The 22,528-nt window shown below is 47.4% G+C and overlaps 1 long non-coding RNA gene and 1 other non-coding gene across 4 annotated transcripts in view; one reads left to right on the top strand and one right to left on the bottom strand.

Annotated features, from left to right (window-relative positions):
• LOC145714555 (uncharacterized) overlaps window positions 1-20,489 on the top strand; it is a 44,384-nt gene extending 23,895 nt beyond the window's left edge. For 2 of the 3 annotated variants that reach the window (XR_014136884.1, XR_014136882.1), the window contains exons 2-4: window positions 14,661-14,875; window positions 15,649-15,782; window positions 18,924-20,489. This is a non-coding gene — a long non-coding RNA (uncharacterized LOC145714555). Of the gene's footprint in view, window positions 1-7,826; window positions 8,544-14,660; window positions 14,876-15,648; window positions 15,783-18,923 lie in introns of those variants that run through there. The other variant, XR_014136883.1, reaches the window with a different exon arrangement.
• Window positions 425-567, bottom strand: LOC145714782 (small Cajal body-specific RNA 20). Its single transcript, XR_014136989.1, has one exon.
• Window positions 20,490-22,528: the final 2,039 nt, after the last annotated feature.

The raw sequence follows: 22,528 nt of genomic DNA, 5'->3' as shown, positions 1-22,528 counted from the left end.
TGTGGGCAGATAGCTGGAGCTGCCAGACTGGCCCCCAAGTTAATCCAGGCAAGGAAAAACGGTGTGTTTCCTCCTCGGTTAGGTGGCCTCAGATGCCCCTTCCACAATAGGCGTCACCATTTCTGGACACCCCTCTTCCAGGTAACATCTACTCGGCGGGCCAAAGCAGTAGGACGCCTGGGACGGAGAGGTCCCCCTCATTCACTGGCCTCTCTGTGGCAGGTGACTACATGTTGTGTGGGCGCGCGTCCTCGCCTGTGCAGCAGGCGGGGGGGGGGGGAGGCCCAGCCACTTTTGGGGCAACGTAGCCCCGGATCAGCGCACAAGAGCCTGGTGGTGTCTAAGGAAAGCCCCAAACCCTGAGCCCCGTGCTGCCCCTGAAGGCCCTAGCCTAGTAACACCCAAATAGGGCCTCACAACTACAAAAAGTCTCACGGAGGAAAACAAGGCTTCCCGACACGTTGCAGCCATGACGGTCACCCTCAAGAGCTGATCTTGGCCTCCAGTCCTGGCCGAGGAGAAAAGGGACACCCCTGCGCCCCAACAGAGCCCCATGAGACAGAAGCCCTCTCCCGCTGCAGTTGTGGTTTTCTTTCGAAGTAGAGTTGACAACGTGGCGTTGTTTTCAGGTGTACAACATTGTGGTTCCGCAATTCTATACGTTTCGACATGCTCGCTGCGATAAGTGTGGCTACCGCCTGTCGCCGTGCAACGTTATCAAAACACTAATGACCATATGTCCCATGCTGTACTTTTATCCCTATGAAATCCTGAAGTATTTTATAACTGGAAGTTTGTACCTCTTAATCCCCTTCATCTATGGAACCCACGCCCCACCTACCTCCCCTCTGGCAACCACCATGTTGTTCCTAAGGGACCCAGGGTAAGCCACCCCAAAATATACCAAAATGGCATATTGATTATTTTGGATTGAAGCTGCTTTCTTTTTAAAAAATGTTTATTTCTTTTGAGAGACAGCAAGAGCACAAGCAGGGGAGGGGCAGAGAGAGAGAGGGAGAGAGAGAATCTCAAGCTGGCTCCACGCTGTCAGTGCATAGCCCGATGTGGGGCTCGATCCCACAAACTGAGATAATGATCTAACCCAAAATCAAGAGTCGGGCACTTAACCAACTGAGCCACCGAGGCGCCCCTATTTTTTCTTTTTAAGACATCTCTACGCCCAAGACAGGGCTCAAACTTGTGACCCCCAATCACATGCTCTACCCACTGAGCCAGCCAGGTGCCCCTAAAGCTGCTTTATTTTTATTATTTTTAAAATTTTATATAGTCAATGTTTTTTATTTAAATTTTTTTTAATGTTTTATTTTATTTTTGAGAGACAGAGAGAGAGAGAGCATGAGCCGGGGGAGGAGCAGAGAGAGAGGGAGACACAGAATCTGAAGCAGGCTCCAGGCTCTGAGCTGTCAGCACAGAGCCTGATGCAGGGCTCGAACCCATGAACACGAGATCATGACCTGAGCCGAAGTCGGATGCTCAACCGACTGAGCCACCCAGGCGCCCCTAGTCAATGTTTATTTAGATTTAAATATTCATGTTTTCCATTGTTCTTCATTTCTTTTTTTTCATGTTTTTTAAAATTTTATTTTTTAAATTTATATCCAAGTTAGTTAGCATATAGTGCAACAATGATTTCAGGAGTAGATTCCTTAGTTCCCCTTACCCATTTAGCCCATCCCCCCTCCCACAACCCCTCCCAGCAACCCTCTGTTTGTCCTCCATATTTAAGAGTCTGTTATGTTTTTCCCCCTCCCTGTTTGTATATTATTTTTGCCTCCCTTCCTTTATGTTTATCTGTTTTGTATCTTAAAGCCCTCATATGAATGAAGTCATATATTTGTCTTTTTCTCACTAATTTCACTTAACATATGAATGAAGTCATATATTTGTCTTTTTCTCACTAATTTCACTTAACATATGAATGAAGTCATATATTTGTCTTTTTCTCACTAATTTCACTTAACATAATACCCTCCAGTTCCATCTCCGTAGTTGCAAATGGCAAGATTTCATTCTTTTTGATTGCTGAGTAATACTCTATTGTGTGTGTGTGTGTGTGTGTGTGTGTGTGTGTGTGTGTGTGTGTATATATATATATATATATATATATATACCACATCTTCTTTATCCATTCATCCATCGATGGGCATTTGGGCTCTTTCTATACTTTGGCTATTGTTGATAGTGCTGCTATAAACATGGGGGTGCATGTGTGCCTTCAAAACAGCACACCTGTATCCTTTGGATAAATACCTAGTAGTGCAATTGCATAGGGTAGATCTAGTTTTAATTTTTTGAGGACCCCTCATACTGTTTTCCAAAGTGGCTGCGCCAGTTTTCATTCCCACCAGCAATGCAACAGCATCCCTCTTTCTCCGCATCCTCGCCAACATCTGTTGTTGCCTGAGTGGTTAATGTTAGCCATCCTGACAGGTGTGAGGTGGTATCTTATTGTGGTTTTGATTTGTATTTCCCTGATGATGAGTGATGTGGAGCATTTTTTCATGTGTCAGTTGGTGATCTGGATGTCTTCTTTGGAAAAGTGTCTATTCATGTCTTTTGCCCATTTCTTCACTGGGTTATTTTTTGGGGGGGTGTTGAGTTTGATAAGTTCTTTATAGATTTTGGATACTAACCCTTTATCTGATATGTCATTTGCAAATATCTTCTCCCATTCCATCGGTTGCCTTTTAGTTTTGCTGATTGTTTCCCTCGCTGTGCGGAAGCTTTTTATTTGATGAGGTCCCAATAGTTCATTTTTGCTTTTGTTTCCCTTGCCTCCGGAGACGTGTTGAGTAAGAATTTGCTGCAGCCAAGGTCAAAGAGGTTTTTACCTGCTTTCTCTTCAAGGATTCTGATGGCTTCTTGTCTTACATTTAGGTCTCTCATCCATTTTGAGTTTATTTGTGTGTATGGTATAAGAAAGTGGTCCAGGTTAATTTTTCTGCATATTGCTGTCTAGTTTTTCCCAGCACCACTTGCTGAAGAGACTCTCTTTATTCCACTGGATATTCTTCCCTGCTTTGTCAAAGATTAGTTGGCCATACGTCTGTGGGTCCATTTCTGTGTTCTCTATCCTGTTGATCCATTGATCTGAGTGTCTGTTCTTGTGCCACTACCATACTGTCTTGATGATTACAGCTTTGTAATTCAACTTGAAGTCTGGGATTGTGATGACTCCTGCTTTGGTTTTCCTTTTCAAGATTGCTTTGGCTACTTGGGGTCTTTTCCGGTTCCACACCAATTTTAGGATTATTTGTTCTAGCTCTGTGAAGAATTCTGGTGTTATTTTGATAGGGATTGCATTGAATATGTAGATCGCTTTGGGTAGTATCGACATTGCAACAATATTTGTTCTTCCTATCCAGAAGCATGGAATCTTTTTCCATTTTTTTTGTGTGTCTTCTTCAATTTCTTTCATAAGCTTTCTGTAGTTTTCAGTGTATAGATTTTTCACCTCTTTGGTTAGGTTTATTCTTAGGTATTTTACAGTTTTCGGTGCAATTGTAAATGGGATCGATTCCTTGATTTCTCTTTCTGTTGCTACATTATTCGTGTATAGAAATGCAACCGATTTCTGTACATTGATTTTATATCCTGCGACTTTGCTGAATTCATGGATCAGTTCTAGCAGTTTTTTGGTGGAATTTTTTGAGTTTTCCATATATCATGTCATCTGGGAAGAGTGAAAGTCTGACCTCCTCCTGGCCGATCTGGATGCCTTTTATTCCTTTGTGTTGTCTGATTGCTGAGGCTAAGACTTCCAATACCGTGTTGAGTAACAGTGGCGAGAGTGGACATCCCTGTCTTGTTCCTGACCTTAGGGGGAAAGCTCTCAGTTTTTCCCCATTGAGGATATTAGCGTTGGGTCATTCATATATGGCTTTTATGATCTCGAGGTAGGATCCTTCTATTCCTACTTTCTTGAGGGTTTTTTATCAAGAAAGGATGCTGTATCTTGTCAAATGCTTTCTTTGCATCTGTTGAGAGGATCATGTGGTTCTTGTCCTTTCTTTTTGATGGGATGAATCTCATTGATTTTTTTCCAGATATTGAACCAGCCCTGCATCCCAGGTATGAATCCCACTTGGTCGTGGTGAATAATTTTTTTTAATGTATTGTTGCATCCAGTTGGATAATATCTTGTTGAGGATTTTTGCATCCATGTTCATCAGGGAAATTGGTCTATAGTTCTCCTTTTTAGTGGGGTCTGTGTCTGGTTTTGGAATCAAGGTAATGCTGGCTTCATATAAAGAGTATGGAAGTTTTCCTTCCATTTCAATTTTTGGGACAGCTTCAGGAGAATAGGTGCTAACTCTTCCTTAAATGTTTGGTAGAATTCCCCTGGAAAGCCATCTGGCCCTGGACTCTTTTTTTGGGGGGGAGATTTTTGATTACTGATTCAATTTCTTTACTGGTTATGGGTCTGTTCAAATTTTCTATTTCTTCCTGTTTCACTTTTGGTAGTTTATATGTTTCCAAGAATTTGTCTATTTCTTTCAGATTGCCCATTTTATTGGCGTATAATTGCTCATAATATTCTCTTTTTTTGTTTTTATTTCCACTGTGTTGGTTGTGATCTCTCCTCTTTTATTCTTGATTTTATTTATTTGGGTCCTTTCCTTTTCATTTTGACCAGTCTGGCTGAGGGTTTATCAATTTTGTTAATTCTTTCAAAGAACCAGCTCCTGGCTTCATTGATCTGTTCTACTGTTTTTTGTTGGTTTCGATAGCATTGATATCTGCTCTGATCTTTATTATTTCCTATCTTCTGCTAGTTTTGGGTTTTATTTGCTGTTCTTTTCCAAGTTCTTTAAGGTATAAGGTTAGGTTATGTATCTGAGAGCTTTCTTCCTTCTTTAGGAAGGCCTGGATTGCTATATACTTTCCTCTTATGACCACCTTTGTTGTATCCCAGAGGTTTGGGGCTGTGGTGTTAATATTTTCATTGGCTTCCATATACTTTTTAATTTCCTCTTTAACTTCTTGGTTAGCCCATTCATTCTTTACTAGGATGTTCTTTAGTCTCCAAGTATTTTTTACCTTTCCAAATTTTTTTCTTGTGGTTGATTTCGAATTTCATAGCGTGGTGGTCTGAAAATATGCACGGTATGATCTCGATCTTTTTGTACTTGTTGAGGGCTGATTTGTGTTCCTGCACCTGGTCTGTTCTGGAGAATGTTCCGTGTGCACTGGAGAAGAATGTATATTCCACTGCTTTAGGATGAAATGTTCTGAATATATCTGTGAAATCCATCTGGTCCTGTGTGTCATTCAAAGCCATTGTGTCCTTGGTGATTTTCTGATTAGATGATCTGTCCATTGTTGTAAGTGGGGTGTTGAATTCCCCTACTATTATGGTATTCTTATCAATGAATTTTTTCTGTTTGCGATTAATTGATTTATATATTTGGGTGCTTTCACATTTGGAGCATAAATGCTTACAATTGTTAGGTCTTCTTGGTGGATAGACCCCTTGATTATGATATAATGCCCTTCTGCATCTCTTGATACAGTCTTTATTTTAAAGTCTAGATTGTCTGATATAAGTATGGCTACTCTGGCTTTCTTTTGTTGACAATTAGCATGATAAATGGTTCTCCATCCCCTTGTAAAGCTACTTTAAATAGAGCCATTCAGGAAGGACAGGCAGACCTTCCTCTGTCCCCTTGGAAGCAGGAAATAAGTCTCCCCTGTGAAAGGTACTTTCCCTATACCAGGAGGTAACAAGACATCCTTAGAACCATAGATGGGGAATTTACAGCTTAGTAAACTGCATAAAATACACTTGTTGCTTTTTTACTAATTTTCTGCCCCAGCCCAAATTCTGTTTAGAATTCCTTACAAATTGAATCTTCCAAACACAGTTTCTTGGTCCTGTCCACTACTCACAGATTTTTTTTTCTCTTTATCTAAAGTGTATAAAAACTACCTGCTTTGGTCATTTCTTTGGGTCTCAATTTCACTATTGGGCTCTGTGCACATGTCATAAAACTTTTAGTTTTTTTCTCCTGTGAATCTCTCTCCAGTAAATTTAAATCTTAGTCCAGCTGGAAGACCTTGAAGGATGGAAAACAGTTTTCTCTCCCTTTAGCAGTAACCTTGGGCTTAGCACTCTGTGCTGACAGCTCAGAGCCTGGAACCTGCTTCAGATTCTGTCTCTCTCTCTGTCTCTCTCTCTCTGTCCCTCCCCTGCTGGTGCAGTCTCTCTCTCTCTCTGTCTCAAAAAGAAATAAAAACATTAAATTTTTTTTAAAAAAACATTGGCCTTAGCAATATTTTTCAGGATCAGTGTCCTTAGGCAAGGTAAAACAAAAACAAAAATGGACTATGAGATTACATTAACATAAGCTTTTGCACAATTATGGAAACCATCCTACTGTTGTTTCTTTTTTTTTTAATTTTTTAATGTTTATTATTTTTGAGAGAGAAAGAGAGACAGAGAGCAAGCAGGGGAGGGGCAGAGAGAGGGAGACCTAGAATCAGAAGCAGGCTCCAGGCTCTGAGCTGTCAGCATAGAGCCTGGCAGGGCTCGAAATCACAGACTGCGAGATTATGACCTGAGCCGAAGTTGGCCGCTCAACTGACTGAGCCACCCAGGCGCCCAATCCTACTGTTGTTTCTAAGTATCTGGTAAAGAGGTATAGACAGAAGCAGGCCTCAATTTTAGTTTTCTGGAATTCTTTCATAAGTCAGCTGGAAAACATTGTTAACATAGCAAGGTGTGCATTATAGTGGAGATGGGGGGGGTTGCAACCTCTGAGATATGTCAATAATATGAAACAAAGTAAAATAATTCCTTTTATTAATATTTTATTTCATTTTTAAAAGTAATCTCTACACCCAACCTCGGGCTCCAACTTTTGACGCCAATATCAACAGTCATATACTCTACCAACTGAGCCAGGCAGGTGCCCCTAAAAAAACAATTTCTAACAAAGTTTCGCCCACATAACGAACGTGGAAGTGTTAGGTGAGAATTATGCCTTGGAGAGACCAAATTCAAATTTTACCATCTACCAAGTGCACTAGTGAATATCCTATTGAGGAATTTCTAAAACCTGAGATTTTTGTCTTCATTTTGATGTTCCTGTTCTGAAGACATTGTATGGAATTTGTCTTTGGTAGGGGATGACTCTGGCTCAGGCTGGATTCTTACATGTGGTCATTCCAAAAACATTTTCATTGGCTCAGTCAGTGATGACTGATTTGTGGGTCAATGGATCAAGGGAGGATTGTTTGTGACCATAGAAAACCCTAAATTGTATCAAAGGATAATTTGGAAAAAAAATAGAATAAGGAGAAAATAAAGCAGAAAAGGAAAACTCAGGGTGGGCTTATTAGCCTTGCTGCAGAGAGTGTGAGTAGGTTTGAGACGGAAAGGTCGAGCACAGGTGGACCTGGGGAGGCCAGACAGGCAGCCGGACAAAGCGGGCCCCGGAGACCGGGCACGGGGCTCCCAGGCAGGTCTGGCCAGGGCTTGGGAGCCCCGGGCCTCTCTGCTTTGTCAGGCCGGCAAAGCAAAGCTCAGGAAAAGAAACCCTTCAGTTTGGTGAATTTGGCTGAGTTGATTTCCGCCCCCCCCCCCCCCGGGTTTGCCTAGTGCTCTCTCAATGGAGTTCTGAAGGGAAAAGGAGCCACAGGAAACAAATCAGAAAAAAGACATCTTGTTCTCCTCCGTCTCCAAACTCGACGCATGAATTCTTGAAGAAAAATCTCCCCCTTTTTATTAAGATACAATTGATACGCAGCCCTGTATAAGTTTAAGGGGTTCAGCATAATAATGTGACTTACATACGTCGTGAGGTGATTACCACGATAAGTTAGTCACCATCCAGCATCTCCTATAGATGCGAACAAAGAAAAAGGAACAAGGTTCTTTTCTTTGTAATGACAACTCTTAGGACGGACCCTCTTAACAGTTTCCATATATTCCCTACAGCACGGTTGCCTATAGGCATGTCGTATATTAATTATATCCTCAGTTTGGTAGACTCCCCTCCCTAAGGAGAGAGAAAAAAAGGGAGAAAAAACTTCAAGGTAACCTGGCTATGTGCCTACGTGACAACATCCCTCATGACCTTGTAAACTGAGATTACTTAATCAGACGGCGTGTTTGTGTGTGTTACCATATACGGGAGACAAAGAAATAGAAAATGTATAAAAAACTATGCCATGTGACATTTGGGGCTCAGTTCTTCTGGTACGAACCCAACTGAGCGGTACCAGCACGAATAAAGTTGCTTCCTGGAAATTAAAAACCTCTGCGTCACGACTCTCTGGGCGAGAACGCCACTACATTAGTTGGCAGCTTGTGTCCGGGATTTGGAGATGGTGCATTTCCACTTCCTTTGCCACCGAGGTAGAGCCTGAGAGCCGGGAGAAGCGACCTCGACTGGCGCCAATGGACCACTTGGTCCGTAGGAGATTAGCCTATCCCGGTGTGCAGGGGTGAGGGCCCCGTGTGCACCAACGGAACCCGTGAGGCCCAGGAACCAGCTTAAGGAGCGCCACCCATCAGACTGGTAAGAACCCAGGTTCGTTTTGGCAGACCTGCCCCTAAGTGGCAGAAGGGGAGCCTGATCACCTCCGAGTTGCCCTGGTAGTTCTACAAGGGATGAGGAACGACGCTGCAACTCTAAGGCGCTGAATGTAGGGCGGTGGGTTGGAGTCATTATGTGAATGTGTGTGAATGAGATGGACAGCTTCCAACCTGACCAAGGGCTGGAGCCAGTGTTGAGTCCTGATCCACAGTTTCGTGGAGACCTCATACAGCTTAAGGCAGCATCAGGCTTCCTTGGGAGTCTGATCCGGGTCAGGGGTTGGTACTGAACCCGCCAATGCCAAGAGGCTCCTGAAATATCTCCGAAAGGAGACTGTCTGGAGACAGACAAAGCGATGCACGTCCTCTCCAAATTAGCCCCTCTTCCCCCTTTTTCTTCTCTTGTGCATGAAAGTTGTCTGTCAGGGGGAGGAAATGGGTGGAAAGGAGAGTAAACCGGCTCCCCTAGAGTGTCTGTCTGTTGAGAAAATTCGAAAAGGGATATTCAGGAGATTATGGTGTGAAATTAACTCCTGAAAAGCTCTGGACGTTCTGTGAAATTGGCCATCATTTGGGGTGGGCTGGCTCTCCGAGGGCTCACTTGAGAAGGAACTAGTTTGCTGAGTGTTCAGGGTCATCGCGAGAGACCCCGGCCACCCTGACCAATTTCCTTACAGTGACTGTGGGCAAGACCTGGTCCTATCCCCGCTGCCTTGGCTGAAAGTCTGTATCACAGAGAGCTGTCAAGTTATGATGGCTCGCATCACAGCTTCCTCCAAATACAGGCCAGCAACTAAAAGGCCCAAATCTGTTAGGAAAAGGTTAAATATCTTGGCTTCCACCTGTCTCAGGGGCAGCACCAACTCAGCCCAGAGAGGAAGCAGGCCATCTGCTAGATCCCAGCCCCAACAACCCGACGCCAGGTTCGAGATTTTCTCGGGGTCGCAGGTGTCTGTGGAATCTATATACTCAACTTTTCAGTCCTGATGAAACCCCTCTATGAGGCTACAAAGCGGGGAGAGAGGGAACCCTCGATGTGGGAGTCAGTACAGCAAAAGGCCTTCGAGGAAACAAAGCGAGCCCTCACTAATGTGCCTGGTTTGGGGCTCCCAGACACGACTAAGCCTTTCTTTCTCTACGTCCATGAGTGCACTGGTATTGCAGTGGGAGTCCTAACTCAGATGTCATGGCATGGCCCGGTGGCATATCTCTCCGAGCAGCTTGACTCCGTGGCCCAAGGCTGGCCACCCTGCCTATGGGCACTTGCGGCCACGGCCCTCTTAGTGTCTGAGGCTGACGAGTTAGCTATGGGACGAGAATGGACAGTCCGAACGACACATCCAGTACTGACATTAATGGAGTACAAGGGACAATACTGGCCACCCAACGCCGGGATGGTCAGATATCAGGAATGCTACGTGAGAACCCGCACATACCCCTGGAAGCAGGGCCCACCCTGAACCCTGCAACCCTGCTGCCCGTCGGGCCCGGCCAGCCAGACCCTGACTGCACTGAAGTCACCGATGAGGTGTCCTCCAGCCGAGCAGACTTGAGGGGCCAGCCTCTCGAGGACCCCGGCGCCGAGTGTTTCACCCACAGTAGCAGTTTTGTGAAAGAGGGAGAACGCCGTGCAGGGAACTCCGTGGTGACGCCGAATTCCGTCACTGAGGCCAAACCCCTCCCCCAAGGGACTTTAACACAGAAGGCAGAGCTCATCACGCGAAGCTGCGCCCTCCAGCTGGCGGCAGGGACGCGTGTTAATATACACGCAGACTCTATGCCTTCACCCCCCTCCACGTGCATGCGGCTTTATAGAAAGAGAAGGGTCTAATAAACTCAGGAGGAAAAGACGTAAACTATGGTAAGGAAATCCTGGCACTCTTGGACGCTCTGTGGGCCCCTAAAAGGGTGGCAGTCATGCATTGCCGGGGACATCGAAGGATGGGGAAACACCACGGCTGCACGGGGGCACCGTAAGGCAGACCGAGAGGCAAAGCTCGCGGCCTCCAAAGGAACGGCGGAATCGGCGGCTTTAACCGCCGCGCTGTTCCCCACCCCGCTGGCACAGTGGGAGCCGAATTACTCACACCACGAAAGTACCTGGTTTGGGACTGAAAATGGAAGCTGCCTCCCGGGCGGATGGTGGAAATGCGAAGACGGCCGGGTAGCCATTCCTGAGGCCCGGGCCCCAACTCTCGTCCCGCAGTTCCATCGGGACACCCGTGTGGGCCGGCCAGCCCTCGACACTAGTGAGCCCGCATCCCCCCCACTCTCCGGCCCAGCCCCGGGGGGGATGGGAGCAATGTGAAACGTGTGCCCGGAATGGCCCACGTCAGGGACCCAAGGCCGCCCCCGGGGTGCAGAGCGTCGGGGAGCCCCACTTGAAAGCGCGATGGTGGCCTTCACCGAGCTTCCCGGGGGCCGAGGCCCCAATACCCGTCGGCGTTTGCGTGCGCTTTCTCGGGCTGGGTGGCAGCCTTCCCGGCTCGCACGCAAAAGGCACAAGAAGCGGCCGGACTACTTCCAAAGGAAATTATCCCACGATTTGGGATCCCTGTCGCTGTGGGGTCACGTGACAGGCCAGCGTTCGTGGCTGAGGGGGTGCGGCTGGTGGCAGAGGGGTTAAAGATCACCTGGAGGTTACATGCTGCGTGCGGACCCCAGAGCTCCGGGAAGGGGGAATGAGTGAGCTGAACCCTGAAGCTGCACTTAAGTAAACCGTGTCAGGAAACCCACCTGCGCTGGGACCAGGTGTGGCCGATCTCCTTGTTAAGAATCGGGCGCAGCCCCGCTAAGACTGGGTTCTCCCTTTATGAATTCCTTTATGGGCCCCCTCCCCCCATTGTCGAGGGCATAGGGGGGATTTAAATGAGATAGGCAGTCTACCCCTGAGGCAGCAGATGCGGGCCCTCGGCTCTACTGTAACCACCCTGCACCGATGGGTTAAAGAGCATTCGCCTGTGAGTCTGACCACAGGTGCTCACTCCTTTGAGCCAGGAGATGCCGTATGGGTAAAGCAGCGGAATGTTCAACCACTCAAATGCCCCTGGAGGGGCCCGTTCACTGTCATTTTGTCCACCTCTACTGCAGTAAAGGTGGCTGAGGTGGGTCCCCAGATTCACCACAGCAGAGTCAAAGCCGGCATCTCGAAACTGGGAGTGCGTTCCTGATCCGTGGGTGCCGTGCAAGCTGACCGTACGGAAGAAGCAATCTGCATTTCCAGAGGCCTGGGAGCAGCTGGGACACTGCAGCCCTGCTTCAGTCACTCCGGAAGCTGACTAATCTACACACAGCAGAAGCTTGGGGAATCGCAGGTCCGGTGAAATAAACAGACTGTCCTTGTCCCTATCTGCGCTCTTACTGTGATGCGCTGCCACCCCTTGTCTCTCACTGTTACTGCAATTTTTGCCCTACTTCTTGCTATCGGGTTGGCAGAGATCGCCCCAGCCAGCCGGAAATGTGGTGAGAGGTTTCTGTTAGCGTTCTCTCTCCTCTAGTGGGCAGGATGTTTTGTTGGTATTAGTTGCTTTTAATCTGGACCCCGTTTGTATCATCATGTGACCCATGTATTCGCATAACCAGGTCAGGCCAGGGAGTCACCTGGACCTTACTATACCGTACCCACTTCTCGTGCCAGGGAAAGACCTTGGGGACCTGCAGACACAATAAGACCACCTATGCTATCTGCCAGTGGGGGAGTCAATATACTTGCTTTGACCTGCAGGACTCCCCAAATGAAGATTGATTAAAAGTCCGATCCTACCGGGATGGAGGGGGGGCTTGATCAGCCAGACACAAATCACTGACCCCAAACGTCCGGTGTCAATACTGTTTGATGTATGTGCAGTTATAGGGATTGGCCCAGAGGCACTTGTTATGCGAGAAAAGCGGGCACTTATCATGGAGGGCCCGAGGACTCTTGATATACCGTTTGGAGGCTTAGATTGGGAGTGAAAATACCGACTCAATGACAAGTACGTAATGTGAGGAAAAGGGCTTAGGTGCCTATACATCTAAGTTTTTATGCATCAGTTGGAACTGTGTTTCATGGGCTGCTTGGGGGAAAAAAAAGGCACAACAGCACTCCTTCAGAAGGGGACACTACATCAGGTTGTCAATCAAAAGCCTGTAACCCTGGCCACCTGGGTGGCTCAGTTGGTTAAGCGTCTGACTTCGGCTCAGGTCCCGATCTCGCGGTTCGTGAGTTCGAGCCCTGCGTCGGGCTCTGTGCTGACAGCCCGGAGCCTGCTTTGGATTCTGTTTCTCCTCGTCTCTCTCTGCCCTTCCCCCGCTCGTGTTCTGTCTCTGTCTCTGTCTCTCTCTCTCAAAAATAAACATTAAAAAAAAAAACACCTGTAACCCTGTTAATTTCACCATCATTAACCCAGAAGGCTACAAGTGGCAATGGGGCACCTGATTTGGCATCCGAATCTATGGGCGAGACAGAGACCCAGGGACTGTGCTGTATTTCAAGAGGGTCACTACCACCCATCTGACCGCGTCCCATCAAGTCTTCCACTCCTTCTATGAAGAAATAAGTAGTGCCCCTCCCATTTCAGTCCCAGCAGGGAACTGGTTTCTAGCCCTGCAGAGACTATAGCCCAGACCCTAAAGATCTCTTCATGTTATGTATGTGGGGGAACCAGCGTGGGGGATCCATGGTTAGGGGAGGCCAGGGAATTAGATCCCCTGAGCCTTATAATGGAACAAAATACCCCAGTTCTACTACCAGGGTTTGGCTTCTCAAAACCTCAATCATTGGGAAGAACCGTCTTGCCCGATGGGGGAAAAAGTTCACCATCCCTGTTGGAAACTTATCATGCTGAAGTCAAAAGGTTTTATAATTCAATCACCTGGGAAACCCAATGGTGGGGGTCTCCGGGTCACCTCGAGCCAGACCTTCATCCCTTGTTTATCTTCTCTCATCTCCGAGAGGCCTGGGACAACATCGAATGGCAGGCTCCAGGTGGCCTATACTGCATATGTGGGAAAACAGCCTATACGGTACTCCCTTCAGGCTGGTCAGCGTCATGTGTGCTGGGGACTATCCGTCCATCTTTCTTCCTGCTCCCACTTACAAGGGGAGAACATCTGGGAGTTCAAATGTATGCAGATAGAGAGGCTCAAAGAAACCAGTGTGTCCTACAAACTGGCAAATGGAAAGATGATGAATGGCCTCCTGAGCGTATAATCCAATATTATGGCCCTGTCAGCTGGGCAGACGTTGGGTCCTGGGGCTACCGCACTCCCATTTACATGCTAAACCGCATCATCAGACTGCAAGCGGTTGTAGAACTTATAACCGATGAAACTGCCAGAACTCTTAACTTGCTAGCCAAGGAGCAAACCAAAAAAGCGCAATGCTATCTATCAAAATCGCTTGGCCTTAGATTGCCTGCTTGCTTCTGAGGGAGGTGTTTGTGGAAAATTTAACCTGAGCAACTGCTGCCTACAGATCAATGATGAAGGAAAAGTCATAGAGGAGATGACAGATGGGATGAGAAAGGTTGCTCGTGTCCTGTCCAGACCTGGGACGATTGGAACCCTGGGGAGTTATTTGGAGGATGGTTTTCAACTCTCGGGGGATTCAAAACCCTCATGGGAATTATCCTCTTGATTTTGGGAGCTTGCTTAATCCTACCTTGCCTCGCTCCCCTGGTCATATGGTCTGTCTCCAGTGTCATTGAGGCCATGGTTGAAAGAAAGATGGCCACGCGTGTAATGATGTTCTGAAAATATAAACCTCTAAACCAAGATGATGCTCTTTGATCCAAAATAAGGGAGTCTGAGCATCAAAGGGGGGGAATGTGGTGGAGCCCCTCCCAAAGGAATGTGATGAAAACCTCAAGACAAGGGAGGGTAACCTGGCTATGTGCACCTATGTGACATTCCTCCCGACTCTGTCACCTAGACCGCCCCATCAGACTGTATGTCTGTATATTACCATGTATGGGAGACAAAGAAGTAGAAATCGTATAAAAGGCTATACCCAGCTGTGCGCGGGGCTCAGTTTTTTGGGTACGAATCCACTGAGCCCAGGAATAAAGTTGCTTCCCGGAAAGAAAAGCCTCGGTGTCATGACTCTCTTTATGGACCTCAGTCCTGTTACAGACCCAGTCCTGACACCTCTGCTCTGGCCACTGGAAGAACCACATTCAGCTTTCCCACCTTGAGAGTGAAAGCCAGAAACTACTCAGCACAAACCCCTCGGTTAACCCTCACATCCGGTGAGACACACACGAACAAAGAGCAGTCTCTTTTGAAGCCCGGGCTGCCTGGAAGAAACAAACAACAACAAAAATGAATAGCTTTCCCGTAAGTGCATGGCATTTTTGTCACATCCACGATGTTTTTAAACTTGTCTTTCCTTCTTTCAGACGCCACATGTATTAAGGCAGAGCGGTGGCTTGAGGCACAAGAAATAAGCAGAACATCGCTGTAGATAATAATTTACACTTAGCCTAGGTCTGCAAAGAGAGAAGTCTTCATTAGTCCCCCAAATGAATTAACACCCCCCCCCCAAAATTTTCTCTTAAGGTACATTTCAAATATCCCAAAGGCATAGATCAAGAATGAATTATTCTGAGATATGGAAATAACTCTGATTCATTAAAAAAAATCTTTAGAAACTGGCCACCAACAACTTCATCGACCTGAGATAGGTTGTTTTTGTAGATTTTAGGGTTTTTTAAGTTTTTTTTTTTTAAGTAATCTCTACACCCTACATGGGACTTGAACTTACAACCCCGAGATCAAGATTTGCATGCTGTACCAACTGAGCCAGCCAGGCGCCCCCTGTAGCTGTTAGTTTTGACTGAAAAGTTATAAGTACAACAAGGAGTGCAGCAGATTCAGTAATTTTTACAGTAATCTAATAGTTCTGGATGTAGTCTTGCTTTCTACTGTTCTCCACAGTAAACAACACATGCCAGCGAACTTTCAAAATTGGAAGGTTGATGGTCAAATTAAGTAGGAAGAACTCATGAACTATTTGGGGGAAGTAACATTTTTTGATTAAAATTAGATTTATGTAACCTGGATCTTGATCAAACAAGTATCATCAGTTAAATCAGAGGATTGTGTTGCAGAACAAGAAGCCAGAGGTACCGTAAGAATGTCCTGAAGGAAAGGGACGGAGCAGCAAGGAACTGAAAGCAGATTGGAAAGCTGCCGGGACTGCTCGTTCTCTCCAGAAGGACATCATATGGGCACCAGGTCTGGGGTAAGAATGTTTTGTCTGGCGCCAGATGTACTCATGACCCAGTATGGAATACACTGCAGGTGCACGACCTGTCAAGATGCCAAATACTATTTGTACGTGCTTGCTGTTATCAGACAGTTTGCAAAAATAAAAGAGGCTTGAGCCAGGGGACCGGTGCTCGGCTCCTGGAGAGTCCTAGCCCCCTGCTTCCCAATTCTCTTGTCACTGCACCTTTAGGACCTGTCTCACTACAGATTGAACTTGGAAGTAGCTGGCAATCAAAATTCTAAACAACTATTTTAACCACAAGTACTTAGAAACAAAGGGTCAGGAGGAAAGGGAGGGACCAGAAACAATTCTTTATCTCAATACAAGAGTGTGGCTGGCTCAGTCAATAGAGCATGTAACTCTTGATCTCCGGGTCGTGAGTTCGAGCTCCATGTTGGGTGTAGAGAGTACTTAAAAAAAAATCAATACAGGACTGCCTGGGTGGCCCAGTTGGTTGAGCGTCCGACTCTTGATTTCGGCTCAAGTCATGATCCCGGGGTCATGGGATCAAGCCCCACATCAAGCTCGGCATTGAGTGTGGACCCTGCTTATGATTCTCTCTCTCTCCCTTTGCCCCTCTTCTCTGCTCATGCTCTCTTTCTCTCTCTAAAATAAAGGAAAAAAATCGATGTAAGAGAGTGGTCCCTCGGGGGCACCTGGCTGGCTCCACTGGTAGAGCATATGACTCGATCTCAGGGTTGTGAGTTCAAGCCCCACCTTGCTTGTGGACCCTACATTAAAAAAAAAAAAAAGTTTGGTCCCTCAAACAGATATGAAACGTGACTTTTTTAAAAATACTTTTTAAAATGTTTTTTATTTATTTTTGAGAGAGAGAGCACGAGCAGGGGAGAGGCACACAGAGAGGGGGTCAGAGGATCTGAAGTGGGCTCCTTGTTGACTGCAGTAAGCCCTATGCGGGGCTTGAACTCACAAACCGTGAGATCATGACCTGAGCCAAAGTCGGACGCTAAACTGACTGAGCCACCCAGGCGCCCTTGAAAAGTGACCTTTTAAATAAAGATAATGATTACTATAAATGTGTACAAAAGAGAGGAATGGAGTTTGTTCTCAGTGGTCTTCAGAAGAACAGAAGTACGTTTGCCAGAATTGAGGTGATGGGGCGTCGTGCTTATCATTGGGCGTCCTCGGAGCACACGCGTGGATGCGCTGACCTGCCTTGCAGTCGTTTGGTGCTGATACGATACCTCTGGGGAACGTTGGCGTCCCGGAGGTGGAATAAGAGAGCTAAATAGAATCCTCCACTGCATTTCCTGCTAGGTTAGCTAAACTTGGCCTCCTTTGACCTGCTGTAGCCCACATGTGGCCTGGGCTTCTCAACGCCTGGAGCGGACGCCTCGGGAGTCAGTTGCTATGGTAACATAGCCCTCATCCTAGGAATGCTGCGTGCCATTACCTTCATCGGGGTTCAGTGAGACTTCTGCTCACCCCCATTAAGCCCAGGCGGTAAGGTGTCCCAGCGAGAGCCGGTCCTTGCCTCGGCCACTTCCTCTCAGCAGACTGGCACTTATTCTCCTTTGTGGAATATTCTGTCACCCAAGCCCGCTTTCATTTGGCAAGTGAGACAAATGTTCACAGGCCCTGTAGTAAAAGGTCAACACCGAGAACCAGTCTCATCATTTCATGCTGCTCTTCCAAAAAAAAAAAAAAGGACCTCCTTGTCTTCTGGGGAACTCCCAGGTCAAGGAAGTCACAGTAGTCTCTCTGTTCTGTAAGGGACTTTTGCAGGCATCCAGTCCATTCCCTTCATATTACAGACGAGGGAACACAAGCCCAGAGCCGGGGGGTGGTCTACAAGACAGAGTTCATCCCGCAGAAGTCCAGCCTCTAGGGAGCCATGCCCTCCCCTGGACCCAGAGCCTTCCAGGCATGGGCATTGCTCACCCAGGTTGAGCGCATCAGGACTTCTCACTACCTTCCTACACGGAACTCTTCATCAAAGGGCTGCTCATTCTAGGTTTCTCTCTCACTCTCAGCACTGAGCCACCCCTCGCTTAAGGCGGGGAGTCCTGCTGTTCACTCTTGCTCACCCTTTGCATATAGATATGGATTGATAGTTGTTTGCTTGTATTTGGAATCCGTGACTCCACGAGCCATTGGCTGTGCCCTGGGACCTGGATTGCTGGCCTAGGTTTAGAGCTTCCTCATCTTTCCGTCCCTCCCAGATATTGAGGACGAGTGTCCGCACACGCAGCATTAGTCCCTAGCATAGTTGGCCACCATCCTAAGGGCCTGGTGGGCAGCAGAGAACAGACAGACAAAAAACAAACGGAAACACACACTGGTAGTTGCCAGAGGGGCAACCACACCTACTTTACCTTACACTGTAGTTATCTAGGCTGATAGCTCTCTTTCTGGGGCAGGTCTTCTGTATAAATTCTATCTATCGATCTATTATTTAGAGAGTGAGTGAGAGAGCAGGGGAGGGTCAGAGAGAGAGAGAGGGAGAGAGGGAATCCCAAGCAGGCTCCGCACTGTCAGCGCAGAGCCCTACCTGGGGCTTGAACCCACACACCGTGAGATCATGACCTGAGCCAAAACCAAGAGTTGGTTGCTTAACCAGCTGAACCACCCAGGTTCAGCTAAATTCTTTTAGTCAGTTAGGGGCACCTGGCTTGTTCAGTGGTGGACCACATGACTCTTGATCTCGGGATTGTAACTCTGAGCCCACGTTGAGCGTAGAGATTATTTAAAAATAAAATCTTTTAAAAAAGAAACCCATTCAGACGATTAGGAGGCAAAAAAACTTGTGAGTTTTCTATTTCTTAAAAATACCAAAACTAGGGGCACCCGGGTGGCTCAGCTGGTTAAACATCTGACTCTTGATTTAGGCTCCGGTCATGATCTCACAGTTTGTGATTTCCAGCCCCTCGATGGGCTCCGCTCGGACAGTGCGGAGCCTGCTTGGGATTCTCTCTCTCCACCCCTCTCCCACTGTCTCTCTCTCTCTCTCTCTCCACCCCCCCCCCAAACAAAACAAAACTAATCCACACTCCAATGAGACAGGTACGTGTATGGTGAGGGGGTCCGAATTGTGCTGCCCTACACAGCCAGACATAGAAGGGTAAAGGGGAACTTATTTTTCCTCCGCTTCAGCGCTCTGAGACAAGAGGATGTCCTTCTCCCTGGGGACCACCGTGGCAGGTAAAGGAGCCCACGGGGCGGAGACGGCAGGCTGAGGCCGAATGCTGAGGACACTGGGAGCAGTCACCTTCGTAAACGGCAAGCTTGTCTCTGCTGCTGTCACACTTGCCTCTGCTGTTGAAGACGACATCACTCTAGCCTCTCCCCACAGGGGTATGGAGGCCCCCCATCCTTGGGCTGAGCTGGCTAGTGCTCCTGGAAGTGACTAAAAGGCAGAGAGGTTGCTACTCCTGTCCCTCCCAGGACGGAGGCTGCCGTCCTCTGGAACAGGTGCTTCAAACCACCAGGCACGCTGGGCTTTGTCCCCCACTGCTTCTCCCCGGGCAGACATCTGGTGAGGACACTGCCTGGAAAGAAGGTAGAGGCTTCAGCCTCTGGGGGAGACGAAGCTTCAGAGAGGCTCACCTGAGGAAGAGGACGGGCGTGCTCCCGGGGGAGGCGGCACAACACCTCCCTGATGGTGATGAGGAGAAGTGACCCTCTGCTTTGCTGTAACCACCCACAGTATAAAGACAGAAAAGGTAAAGTGGGAGGGCCAAGGAGGGACCAGCTGCCCTACACACACACACACACACACACACGCGCGCGCACACACACACACACCTTGGCCCAGTCTTTCCCTAAGGGCCTAATCCAGGAGCCGAGCGAGAAGGGGGCTGCCGGCTACGTGGAATGAATCTGCTGGGGCGTCAGCTCCACTTAACGGGGGCTGGAAGGAAACAACTGGCTGCCAGAGCACAGGAGACAAAAATCCCCAGTAGTGTGGGAGGTGGGGATTCCTCCCGGAGGAGGCTTCACCCTGGGTCACATACACCTGGGTGAGGTGGCGTTTCTGGTGGGGGGCGCTGCCCAACCGAAGGTGGGCCTCGTGCCGACCCAGGCCGACTCAACGGAAAACGTTAGCTGAGGCCTCGTCTCCCTGTCCCGTGTCAGTACGTGCTCCTTCGGCCGCATGGGTATGTGGTCTAAAAAAGCCAGCGCTTGGAGCCCAGTTTGGGGGGACCCAAGTTTACCGGAGGTCAAATCTGCATGAACCTAAGCCAAAGCACAAAGTGGGCCAACTGAGGTATGGGCTGGTTACGTAGTTCTAGTTAAATATTTCCAAGACTGATTTCATAAAATAACTCTCACTGTATTTGCAAAATATAGGGAAGATCCATTAATATTTTATGTGCCCTAATACTGTATAATCTCACTTACATGTAGAATCTTAAAAAAAAAAATCAAGGTCTTAGAAAAAGTAATGAGCTTTTGTGGTTACTAGAAGGGGTGGGGATGGGGAATTGAAGGAAGGTCATCAAAAGGTACAAATTTACACTTAAAAAATAAGTACTGGGGTACCTGGGTGGCTTAGTCTGTTAAGCATCCACCTTAGGCTCAGGTCATGGGCTCATGGTTCATGAGTTCGAGTCCCTCACCAGGCTCTGTGTTGACAGCTCAGAGACCAGAGCCTGCTTCGGATTCTGGGTCCCCCTCCCCCACTCACGCTCTGTGTGTGTGTCTCTCTCCCAAAAATAAATAAACATTAACTTTAAAAAAAAAAAATAAGTACCGATGTAGCTGGATTCTCGCACAGAGAGTCGTGACGCAGAGGTTTTTAATTTCCAGGAAGCAACTTTATTCGTGTCAGCACCACTAAGTTGGGTTCGTACCAGAAGAACTGAGCCCCAAATGTCACGTGGCATAGTTTTTTATACATTTTCTATTTCTTTGTCTCCCGTATATGGTAACACACACAAACACGCAGTCTGATTGAGTAATCTCAGTTTACAAGGTCATGAGGGATGTTGTCACGTAGGCGCATAGCCAGGTTACCTTGAAGTTTTTTCTCCCTTTTTTTTCTCTCTCCTTAGTGAAGGGACCCTACCACATTCCCCCCTTTGATGCTCAGACCCCTTCATTTTGGGTCAAAGAGCATCATCTTGGTTTAGAGGTTTATATTTCCAGAACATCATTACACGCGTGGCCATCTTTCTTTCAACCATGACCTCAATGAGACTGGAGACAGACCGTACAACCAAGGGGGCTAAGCAGGGTAAGATCAAGCACCCTCCCAAAATTAGAAAGATAATTCCCATGAGGGTTTTGAATTCCCCGAGAGTTGAAAACCATCCTCCAAATAACTCCCCAGGGTTCCAATCGTCCCAGGTCTGGACAGGACACGAGCAACCTTTCTCATCCCATCTGTCATCTCCTCTATGACTTTTCCTTCATCATCGATCTGTAGGCAGCAGTTGCTCAGGTTAAATTTTCCACAAACACCTCCCTCAGAAGCAAGCAGGTAATCTAAGGCCAAGTGATTTTGATAGATAGCATTGCGCTTTTTTGGTTTGCTCCTTGGCTAGCAAGTTAGGAGCTCTGGCAGTTTCATCGGTTATAAATTCTACAACCGCTTGCAGTCTGATGATGCGGTTTAGCATGTAAATGGGAGTGCGGTAGCCCCAGGACCCAACGTCTGCCCAGCTGACAGGGCCATAATATTGGATTATACGCTCAGGAGGCCATTCATCATCTTTCCATTTGCCAATTTGTAGGACACACTGGTTTCTTTGAGCCTCTCTATCTGCATACATTTGAACTCCCAGATGTTCTCCCCTTGCAAGTGGGAGCAGGAAGAAAGATGGACGGATAGTCCCTAGCACACATGACCCTGACCAGCCTGAAGGGAGTACCATATAGGCTGTTTTCCCACTTATGCAGTACAGGCCACCTGGGGCCTGCCATTCGATGGCTGCGTCGACATTGTCCCAGGCCTCTCGGAGATGAGAAAAGTTAGACAAAGGGTGGGGATCTGGCTCAAGGTGATCTGCGGCTCCTTACCATTGGATTTCCCTTCCGGTTGAGTTATAAAATCTTTGGCCTAGGCGTGTTAAGCTTCCAACAGAGACGGTGAACTTTCTTCCCCATCGGCAAGGCAGTTTTTCCCAACAGTTGAGGTTTTGAGGAGCCAAACCCCAGTAGTAGGACTGGGGTATTCTGTTCCATTTTAAGGTTCGTGGGGATCTAATTCTCTAGACTCCCATGGCCATTGATCCCCCTTGATGGTTCCCCTACATAGCAAGAAGAGATCTTTAGGGTCTGGGCAATATTTTCTGCTAAGGCAAGGAATAGGTCGCTTGTTATAGAGGAGATGGGGCGGGTACTTTTTATTTCCTCATAAAAAGAATGAAAGACTTTGTGAGTTGAGGCTCGAAGTGAGACAGCAACCCTCTTGAAGTACAACAGTTCCTGGGGGGTCAGCGCCTATACCAATCCTGAGGCCATTTTCCCAGTTGAGGTCTCCTAGGTTAAAGATAGTGAAATTAATGGGGTTACAGGCTCCCAATTTACAGCTGGAGATTGCAGCCCCCTTTTGGAGGAGTGCCGCCATATCTTTACCTTTCCAAGTGGCCCACGAGACACAGCTCCAGTAGGGGCAGTAAGTCCAGAGGGTACCGTAACATATGGATTGGGGAGAGGCCTGTTCGCACATATATTTGTCATTGAGCGTGTATTCTCATTCCCATGGTGGACTTCTGCAATTTAGAACCCAAAAAGGGTTTTTGTTAATAGCTGCA

Source organism: Panthera onca, chromosome X (genome assembly GCF_046562875.1).
Source record: "Panthera onca isolate mPanOnc1 chromosome X, mPanOnc1 haplotype 2, whole genome shotgun sequence".
NCBI lineage: Eukaryota > Metazoa > Chordata > Mammalia > Carnivora > Felidae > Panthera > Panthera onca.
This window is presented reverse-complemented; position numbering and strand designations above follow the sequence as displayed.